Source organism: Lycium barbarum, chromosome 8 (genome assembly GCF_019175385.1).
Source record: "Lycium barbarum isolate Lr01 chromosome 8, ASM1917538v2, whole genome shotgun sequence".
Lineage (NCBI taxonomy): Eukaryota > Viridiplantae > Streptophyta > Magnoliopsida > Solanales > Solanaceae > Lycium > Lycium barbarum.
The window spans coordinates 91,635,642-91,646,776 of record NC_083344.1 but is presented as its reverse complement, the minus strand read 5'-3'; positions in this window follow the sequence as shown (position 1 = coordinate 91,646,776).

The following is an 11,135-nucleotide window of genomic DNA, read 5'->3' as shown; positions in this document are numbered from 1 at the left end:
TCTCAGGGATCATGGACGGGTATCAAATCAATACAAGACAGCTTATAAAAGTTAAGGACATTAGTCATTATAGATCCTTTAGGAATAGAAACTTGTACATACGATTATATTATCCAACATATAGAAAGTTCGAGGGTAGTAGCTTAACTACTTTAAAAGCTCTAACTTCAAGAAGTGTAGGAATCATGAATCATATTCGGAACTTATGAATGGAATTACCCCAAAGCTCATTTCATTCATCACTTACGTCTGGGACATGCCAAAAGAAAGAAGGGATAGGCTTTACATACCTTTTAGCGGCTAATCGTGAATCCTTTTCGCTTCGTCGCTCTTTTCGCCTATTTATAAAAGTAACGTTATTGTTAGTAACTACATTTCCCAGTTCGCAAGTCTATATCCCAATCTTCTATAGGACCTCCGTTTCAGTTTATACATATTATCGTTTCGGGTTTTCTATTATCTAAAAATTTAGCGAAAATTCGGCAGCACTTCCCCTATATATTCACCTATCCCAAATTTCCAATTGCTCTCCTATTGACACAGAAATACCAACAACAATATATAGGTACAATAATATTTCCAATTCCTTCAATTCAACAAGAACAACAACATGTTCATATCAATGCAACTTCACCTTTAACTTTCTAATTCTTTTCATTCTTTTACTATGTAATCCATGATTGCAACAACCATAATATAACCCTAAAATCAATTTACCGTCCTTACTTCATATAATCCTATCACACGGTTCAACTTTGAACTTCAACAACAACATTTACAATCTTTCATATTCAACATACCTTTATCAACTTAAACAAGTTAAAATCCTCCTAAACGTGTAGAAAAGAAGATCAAATTTTTACCTTAATACACTTGCCCTCTTAATCTTGCTAATTACTTGAATCTTCACAACACATTGATCATCACCTCACCTTGAAACTTCAAATTTTTCTTCACCAAGTCTCGGCCAAACACCATGGTCGAGAGCTTCACTTTTGTTTCTCCTTCTAACTTTTAATCTCTTAAGGTTGAAATGATTTGTAATGCATGAATTTTTCATCACAATATGTATTTATATGTATCCCCTAAGCTTGCCATGTGCCCCCTTAATGTGGCATGTATTTGATGATTCCATTTCTTTTTTTTTACTTAATTCGGGTGGGGTCCACATTACTAATTAACTTTAATTAATTTAATTAATTACTAATTTCCACTTAATAATCTAAGCACAATTTATTGATTCCTCATTTCTAATAGTAATACCTTTTACACTAAATAAAATTTATAAACAACTTATGTTCTATTAAAAATTGAAAATTAAAGGTTTCTACTTTTTGTCTGGAAATGATTCTGCCTTTAACTTGATTCGATTGGCTTGCGAATAGTTTGACATATAAATATATGGGGTATAACAACATTTATGGGGAACCATCTTTCTTTCTCATAAACAAGACTGGTGCTCCCCACAGTGATGAACTGGGTCTAATAAATCCCTTCTCAAGCAAATCTTTCAACTGCGCCTTTAGCTCTTTCAATTCTGTCGGAGCCATTCGATAAGGAGGAATAGAAATAGGCTTGATGTCCGGCAACACATAAATGGCGAAGTCAACTTCTGTTTCTGAAGGAAGGCCTGGAAGTTCATCACGAAATACATCTGGAAATTCGTTCACTACCGGAATGGATTGGAAAGTTGGCGACTTTGCTTCGGTGTCATGCACTCGGACTAGATGATAAATATAACCCTTGGCTATCATCTTTTTTTCCTTAAGGTAGGAAATAAACCTACCTTTTGGAGAGGCTGTATTACCCTTCCATTCAAGCACGGCCTCTCCCGGAAATTGGAATCGGACTATCTTCGTTCCGCAATCCATATTAGCATAATATGAGGCCAACCAATCCATACCCATAATCACATCGAAATCTAGCATTTTCAGCTCAATTAAATCAACTTTGTTCTGGCGATTGCATATCACAAGTACACAATTTTATACACTTTTCTAGCTATCACGGGATCACCAACCGGAGTAGTTACCTTAAAAGGATTGATTGGCTCAGGTTCCACCCCAATACAACCAGCAACATATGGAGTAATATAGGAGAAGGTAGAACCCGGGTCTATCAAGGCATATACATCATGGGAAAATACGGATAATGTACATTTAACCACATCTGGGGAGGACTCGAGATCCTGTCGTCCGACTAAAGCATACACACGGGGCTGAGTGGCACCTGAAGTAGACGCTCCCCCTCTGCCTCTACCTCGACCTGCTGGGATCTGGGGAGTCTGCCATACTGGGCGCACTGAAGATGAACCGGTTGTTGATTCTTTGGGCTGAATGCCCACTCTACGACTCGTCGACGGGTAATCTAGCATCATATGCCCAACCTGGCCACAGGCATAGCAAGCATCCGAACCTTGGCGACATTGTCCGGAATGTAGTCTACCGCACTGACTGCATCGCGGTACTGAGGGTCTCCTCTGACTATAATCTTCCCTGAACTGAGAATCTGAGGCCCTCAAACTCTGACCCTGTCCTGAATGAAAAGGGCGATCAAATCTCCTACACGTAAATCGAGGAGGTGCACTAGTCACCGACTGGCCTGAATGTCTAGAATATGTCTGCATTGATTGCCTCCATAGATTTAGCCCTCTTGCTTTGCCTTCTTTCAATATCACGACCACCTCTTGGTGGTGGCTGTCGTCCCTCTAAGTTCTGGGCGTGGGCTTGTATTCGGGAAATATCCATCCCTTCTTGTAGCGAAGCCGTCAAACAATCCTTGAACAAATGTTGCCCCAAGCCACTCACAAACCTGTGCACCCTATCTCCCTTATCGGCTACCATAGTCGGGGCATATCTAGCCAAGGAATTAAATTGCAGGCTATACTCGCGGGCACTCATACTTCCTTGCTTCAAATTTAGAAATCTATACGCTCTAGCTCGGCGGACCTCGGGTGGCAAGTAATGGCGAATGAAAGCATCTACGAATTCTTGCCACACGAGAGGAGGCACATTTTCTCTCCTTGATGCTATACAATTATTATACCACAATACCGCCACATCTCGGAGTCGTTAAGATGCCAACTCCACGGATTCAATCTCAGAGGCATGAATGATCCTCAATGTTATCAACATCTCATCAATGAAACCTTGCAGGTCTTCATCCGGCTTTGACCCGAAAAACTCCGGAGGATTCAAGATCATAAAATCACGGGCTCGGGTACTAGCTGACTGATCACTTGGGCCCGCATTCTGCCGCTGTGCCTGGCAGCAACCAACTGTGTCAATAGATGAATGGCCTTGGTCACTTGTTGACCTGGAGCGACCGGTGGAGGAACTGGATAAGGCCTCATTATGTGACTCGCCCTCTTCTACATTATGTGACTCGCCCTCTTCTTTATCGTCACCTTGTTCAACTGCCTATAATCGATGCACATTCATAGGGAACCATCATTCTTTCTCACAAACAAGACTGGTGCTCCCCACGGTGATTAACTGAGTCCAATAAATCCCTTCTCAAGCAAATCTTTCAACTGCACCTTTAGCTCTTTCAATTCTGCCGGAGCCATTCGATAAGGAGGAATAGAAATAGACTTGATGTCCGGCAACACATCAATGGCGAAGTAAACTTCTATTTCTGGAGGAAGGCCTGGAAGTTCATCAGGAAATACATTTAGAAATTCGTTCACTACCGGAACAGATTGGAAAGTTGGCGACTTTACTTCGGCGTCATGCACTCGGACTAGATGATAAATATAACCCTTGGCTATCATCTTTCTTGCCTTACGGTAGGAAATAAACCTACCTTTTGGAGAGGCTGTATTACCCTTCCATTCAACCACGGGCTCTCCCAGAAATTGGAATCGAACTATCTTCATTCGGCAATCCACATTAGCATAACATGAGGCCAACCAATCCATACCCATAATCACATCAAAATCTAGGATTTCCAGCTCAATTAAATCAGCTTTGGTCTGGCGATTGCATATCACAAGTACACAATTTTATACACTTGTCTAGCTATCACGGGATCACCAACCGGAGTAGTTACCTTAAAAGGTTTGATTGGCTCAGGTTTCACCCCAATACTACCAGCAACATATGGAGTAATATAGGAGAAAGTAGAACCCGGGCCTATCAAGGCATATACATCATGGGAAAATACGGATAATGTACATGTAACCACATCTGGGGAGGACTCGAGATCCTGTCGTCTGACTAAAGCATACACACGAGGCTGAGTGGCACCTGAAGTAGACGCTCCCCCTCTGCCTCTACCTCGACCTGCTGGGATCTAGGGAGTCTGCCCGACTAGGCGCACTGAAGATGAACCCGCTGCTGATCCTGTGGGCTGAATCCCCACTCTACCGCTCGTCGACGGGTAATCTCGTATCATATGCCCAACCTGGTCACATGCATAGAAAGCATCCGAACCATGGCGACATTGTCCGGAATGTAGTCTACCGCACTGACTACATCGTGGTACTGAGGGTCTCCTTTGACTATAATATTCCCTGAACTGAGAATCTGAGGCCCTCGAACTCTGACCCTATCCTAAACGAAAGGTGCGATCAAATCTCCTACACGTAAATCGAGGAGGTGCACTAGTCACCGACTGGCCTGAATGTCTAGAATATGTCTGCATTGATTGCCTCCATAGATTTAGCCCTCTTGCTTTGCCTTCTTTCAATATCACGACCACCTCTTGGTGGTGGCTGTCGTCCCTCTAAGTTCTGGGTGTGGGCTTGTATTCGGGAAATATCCATCCCTTCTTGTAGCGAAGCCGTCAAACAATCTTTGAACAAATGTTGCCCCAAGCCACTCACAAACCTGTGCACCCTATCTCCCTTATCGGCTACCATAGTCGGGGCATATCTAGCCAAGGAATTAAATTGCAGGCTATACTCGCGGGCACTCATACTTCCTTGCTTCAAATTTAGAAATCTATACGCTCTAGCTCGGCGGACCTCGGGTGGCAAGTAATGGCGAATGAAAGCATCTACGAATTCTTGCCACACGAGAGGAGGCACATTTTCTCTCCTTGATGCTATACAATTATTATACCACAATACCGCCACATCTCGGAGTCGTTAAGATGCCAACTCCACGGATTCAATCTCAGAGGCATGAATGATCCTCAATGTTATCAACATCTCATCAATGAAACCTTGCAGGTCTTCATCCGGCTTTGACCCGAAAAACTCCGGAGGATTCAAGATCATAAAATCACGGGCTCGGGTACTAGCTGACTGATCACTTGGGCTCGCATTCTGCCGCTGTGCCTGGCGGCAACCAACTGTGTCAATAGATGAATGGCCTTGGTCACTTGTTGACCTGGAGCGACCGGTGGAGGAACTGGATAAGGCCTCATTATGTGACTCGCCCTCTTCTACATTATGTGACTCGCCCTCTTCTTTATCGTCACCTTGTTCAACTGCCTATAATCGATGCACATTCATAGGGAACCATCATTCTTTCTCACAAACAAGACTGGTGCTCCCCACGGTGATTAACTGAGTCCAATAAATCCCTTCTCAAGCAAATCTTTCAACTGCACCTTTAGCTCTTTCAATTCTGCCGGAGCCATTCGATAAGGAGGAATAGAAATAGACTTGATGTCCGGCAACACATCAATGGCGAAGTAAACTTCTATTTCTGGAGGAAGGCCTGGAAGTTCATCAGGAAATACATTTAGAAATTCGTTCACTACCGGAACAGATTGGAAAGTTGGCGACTTTACTTCGGCGTCATGCACTCGGACTAGATGATAAATATAACCCTTGGCTATCATCTTTCTTGCCTTACGGTAGGAAATAAACCTACCTTTTGGAGAGGCTGTATTACCCTTCCATTCAACCACGGGCTCTCCCAGAAATTGGAATCGAACTATCTTCATTCGGCAATCCACATTAGCATAACATGAGGCCAACCAATCCATACCCATAATCACATCAAAATCTAGGATTTCCAGCTCAATTAAATCAGCTTTGGTCTGGCGATTGCATATCACAAGTACATAATTTTATACACTTGTCTAGCTATCACGGGATCACCAACCGGAGTAGTTACCTTAAAAGGTTTGATTGGCTCAGGTTTCACCCCAATACTACCAGCAACATATGGAGTAATATAGGAGAAAGTAGAACCCGGGCCTATCAAGGCATATACATCATGGGAAAATACGGATAATGTACATGTAACCACATCTGGGGAGGACTCGAGATCCTGTCGTCTGACTAAAGCATACACACGAGGCTGAGTGGCACCTGAAGTAGACGCTCCCCCTCTGCCTCTACCTCGACCTGCTGGGATCTAGGGAGTCTGCCCGACTAGGCGCACTGAAGATGAACCCGCTGCTGATCCTGTGGGCTGAATCCCCACTCTACCGCTCGTCGACGGGTAATCTCGTATCATATGCCCAACCTGGTCACATGCATAGAAAGCATCCGAACCATGGCGACATTGTCCGGAATGTAGTCTACCGCACTGACTACATCGTGGTACTGAGGGTCTCCTTTGACTATAATATTCCCTGAACTGAGAATCTGAGGCCCTCGAACTCTGACCCTATCCTAAACGAAAGGTGCGATCAAATCTCCTACACGTAAATCGAGGAGGTGCACTAGTCACCGACTGGCCTGAATGTCTAGAATATGTCTGCATTGATTGCCTCCATAGATTTAGTCCTCTTGCTTTGCCTTCTTTCAATATCACGATCACCTCTTGGTGGTGGCTGTCGTCCCTCTAAGTTCTGGGCGTGGGCTTGTATTCGGGAAATATCCATCCCTTCTTGTAGCGAAGCCGTCAAACAATTCTTGAACAAATGTGGCCCAAGCCACTCACAAACCTGTGCACTCTATCTCCCATATCGGCTACCATAGTCGGGGCATATCTAGCCAAGGAATTAAATTGCAGGCTATACTCCCGGGCACTCATACTTTCTTGCTTCAAATTTAGAAATCTATACGCTCTAGCTCGGCGGACCTCGGGTGGCAAGTAATGGCAAATGAAAGCATCTACGAATTCTTGCCACACGGGAGGAGGCGCATTTTCTCTCCTTGATGCTATACAATTATTATACCACAATACCGCCACATCTCAGAGTATTTAAGATGCCAACTCCACGTATTCAATCTCAGAGACATGAATGATCCTCAATGTTCTCAACATCTCATCAATGAAACCTTGCGGGTCTTCATCCGGCTTTGACCCGAAAAAATCCGGAGGATTCAAGCTCATAAAATCACGGGCTCGGGTACTAGCTGACCGATCACTTAGGCTCGCATTCTGCCGTTGTGCCTGGGCGGCAACCAACTGTGTCAATAGATGAATGGCCTTGGTCACTTGTTGACCCGGAGCGACCGGTGCAGGAACTGGAGCTGAAGATCCTCCTTGCTCTTCTACATTGGGCGGGGTGGAGGAAGTATTAGATAAGGTCTCATTATGCGACTCGCCCTCTTCTACATTCATTGGCGGCTCTCTTTCTACCCGCCATTTTGTCGTAGTCTTGCCCTTCGGGGAGGCTGTAACTTTTCCCATTGGCAGCATTTGTGAAATCACAACACACTATTAGGGAGGACAAATTCTTATACACGGCTCTATCGCATGATCTCATAAAAAGAAAGATGGTCATTTTTTCTAAATGCCCTGTAGCCTCCTGTTTATTGATGTGGCGCGCAACACAACATAAATAAGACTCTACTAGACACAGCTCGTAGACACCTCCTAGGACTGAACTGCTCTGATACCACTTTTGTCACGACCCAGCTAGGGGCCGTGACGGATACCCGGGGCTAACCACCGAGCACCACTCGTTCTACTACTTATCATGTTCATTAACATTCTTTTATCACCTTCATACTTAGATTATAAGGAAATCATCATTCATTCGGAAACATAAATAATTTTATATGAACAAGCCTTTTTATCATTAAAATAACATATACATACATACTGGCAATCTCGTGAGACCATATAACCCACATTGCGTATCTACGAGCCTCTACTAGAGTACTAAACATAAGGACGGGACAAGACCCCGTCATGCCCAAAATATACGTATGTACACAAAAGAATAATCACAAGCACCTCCGAAATAATGGAGTGCTCTCAAATCAGCTGACAGCTACTATGATTCTGGATCAACCTCACCTCCCTGTCTACCTGTGGGCATGAACACAGCGTCCAAAGAAAACAGATGTCAGTACGAACATTGTACTGAGTAAGAGAGTCATAAATAATAATATTACATCAATGAAATAAAAGAAGCATCAATAAGGAGCATCTGTATCTGACTGTCAAATATAAAGGAAATGATGTATGCTGGCTTACTCAAAATCATCATCATATAATATATGCATAAATGTCTAAACTGCCCGTCCATATCGGATCGGTGTGATAATAATTAACCTGCGTCCTGGCATTCCGCGTACGGGGTATTATCTCATGCCGCCCACTAGTGGTGTCTGCCCATGCCATCTGGCCATAGTGTATACACTGCCCGCCTTAGCGGTGACTGCCCGACCAAATAGGTGCCGTGTTATATCATCATCATAATATGCTCATCATAGTGCATGCATAAAGGCTCCAGGACAACTATGCATTTATCGGGGTAACGCAAGGTCGTGATCCCCCGATATCCTTATAGGGCACTCATTAACATTCTGCCTCACCTTGAAAGGAAAAGTATATGAGGTGAGTGTAGGCAATAAATGACATCATTATTGGCCTCATAACATAACTCTACCTTGTGTAGCTATTCAAGAACATAGGCTCATAATTTCCCGGAATTTAACAGATTCATGAAGAGGGAGGAAAGTCATACTATAGGATTCATGCCATAGAAGGAAAGGACTAGCCTCACATACCTTTGTCGTTTAACTATTCTATCGCTTTATCGTCCTCCTTTGATGCTCGCGTTTCTACCTTCAAGAGGATTCGCATTAACATTAGTTACTCGGCTATAAGAATATTTTTCTATTTCTAGGAAAAATTGGGCAGCATGTCCTTTGCTCCTACTACTTTCCCCACGTTCTATATCAAATCCCAAACGTTCGTAACAATATTCACAATATCGCAACAACAATCATCAATCGTCTACATCTACCAAAATTCACCATTTCCCTTCGATTTCTCCACAATTATGGTTATAGCTCATTATCGCATTTTCTCATACATAATACTTATTCCATGGTCTAAGTGTCATTAATAACCTATCCACAATCACAACATACTAACATTCATAATTCCTCCCAACTATTGTTCAATAATAACACTATTCACTCAATCATGACCCATTTCCTACTTCCTTGTACAATCCAAGTGTTTCAACTTTCAACACCTTAAATAACATGTAACTACCGTAAAACTCACCTTGGATGATGGATGAACAACATTTGAGTGGAACTTCTCTTCTTGCACCAAAACCCTAACTTTCTTCTCTTGAGTTTTCTTGGCTTAGATGAACTTTTAATGGGTTCCGTACACTTGATTTCATGGATTTGGTGTAGTTGGTCTTGGTTTTCCCTTAGTTTCTTGTGCATGAATGATGGAGAAGGTTCTAGTGGTTTCTTGTTATGTGGAGAAGTGAGATGAAAATGAAATAAAATGAAAGAGGGGTCCTTATATTAATCCTCAAAATCAGTCCCGACCGAGATATACGGTACGATCGACAGAGCGTCGATCTGGTCGTCGAAGTTGTTAAATTTCTAGCGAGCAATCTGTCGTTTCCTTTCATTCTATGGTGAGAAGGACGGTTCGTCGAACTGATCGACAGAGCGTCGACCTGTTCGTCGAATGGCCTTCGCTCTAGCTCAATTCTACGGCACAATCGACGAAGCGTCGACTCGTCCGACGGTACAAAGAACGACCGTCGAACTCCCCTTTCGCAGAACTACAGTGGATTTTCATTTGACGAACTTTTTCTTCTCTTTTCTCTAACTTCTTTGGAATCTTAATTAGAATTATTAAGTATCCTTTCTTACTTGTAGGGACATCACGTACAACTTAACTTACGTTAGTCCCTTAGCAACCCAAAGTTCCGAGGTATAACATTCTCCCCCCCCCCCCCCCCCCTTTTTGGAACATTCGTCCTCGACTGTTAAGTACTCAGGAATTCTACAATAATTTTGCCAGAGTTTCCCCTGTAATATGGCGCTACCGTCCTATCACAACAACCCATAATAATTCTGCCTCACAGGGCTACAACACAGTAAAACTCTACGAAGGACTTACGAAAGCTCCCGATGATGGGGGATATAATATCTGAGTAATGATGGAAATAGGGGTGTTCAGATACTCTAATTATTACACTTCATTTTCTGCATAAATACCTTATATTGTTGGCGTTTCATCTTGAACCTCTCCTGGGGGTTGGAATAAGTGTGGATACTTGCATTTCATTCTCTCTTCCGCTTCCCAAGTCATCTCTTCTCGATTGTTATTCCGCCATATGACTTCAACTGAAGCCACTTCCTTGTTTCAAAGTCTTCGTACTTGCCTGTCTAAGATGGCAATGGGTACTTCTTCATATGCTAACTTTTCTGTCACTTGCACATCATCTATTGGAACAATTCTCTTGGGATCTCCAACACACTTGCGGAGCATTGAGACATGAAAAACTGGATGAACTGATTCAAGCTCCGAAGGTAGGTCTAATTCATAGGCTACTTGGCCCACCTTACAGATAATTATATAGGGCCCAATGTATCGAGGACTTAACTTCCGATTCTTGCCAAATATCATCACCCCTTTCATTGGCGATACCTTTAAAAATACCCAGTTATCAACCTAAAATTCCAAGTCTCGCCGGCGGTTGTCCGCATAAGACTTTTGGCGACTTTGGGCTGTCAACAATCGATCTCGGATCACTTTGACTTTTTCTACAGCTTGCTGAACCAATTCAGGGCCTATTAACTGTACTTCCCCAATTTCAAACCATCGAATTGGGGACCTACACTTTCTGCCATATAAATCTTTATACGGGGCCATTTGGATACTTGAATGGTAGCTATTGTTATATACAAACTCAATAAGGGGTAGGTGATCATCCCAACAACCACCGAAATCCAGCACACATGCTCGGAGCATATCTTTCAAAGTTTGAATAGTACGTTCGGCTTGTCCATCGGTTTTCGG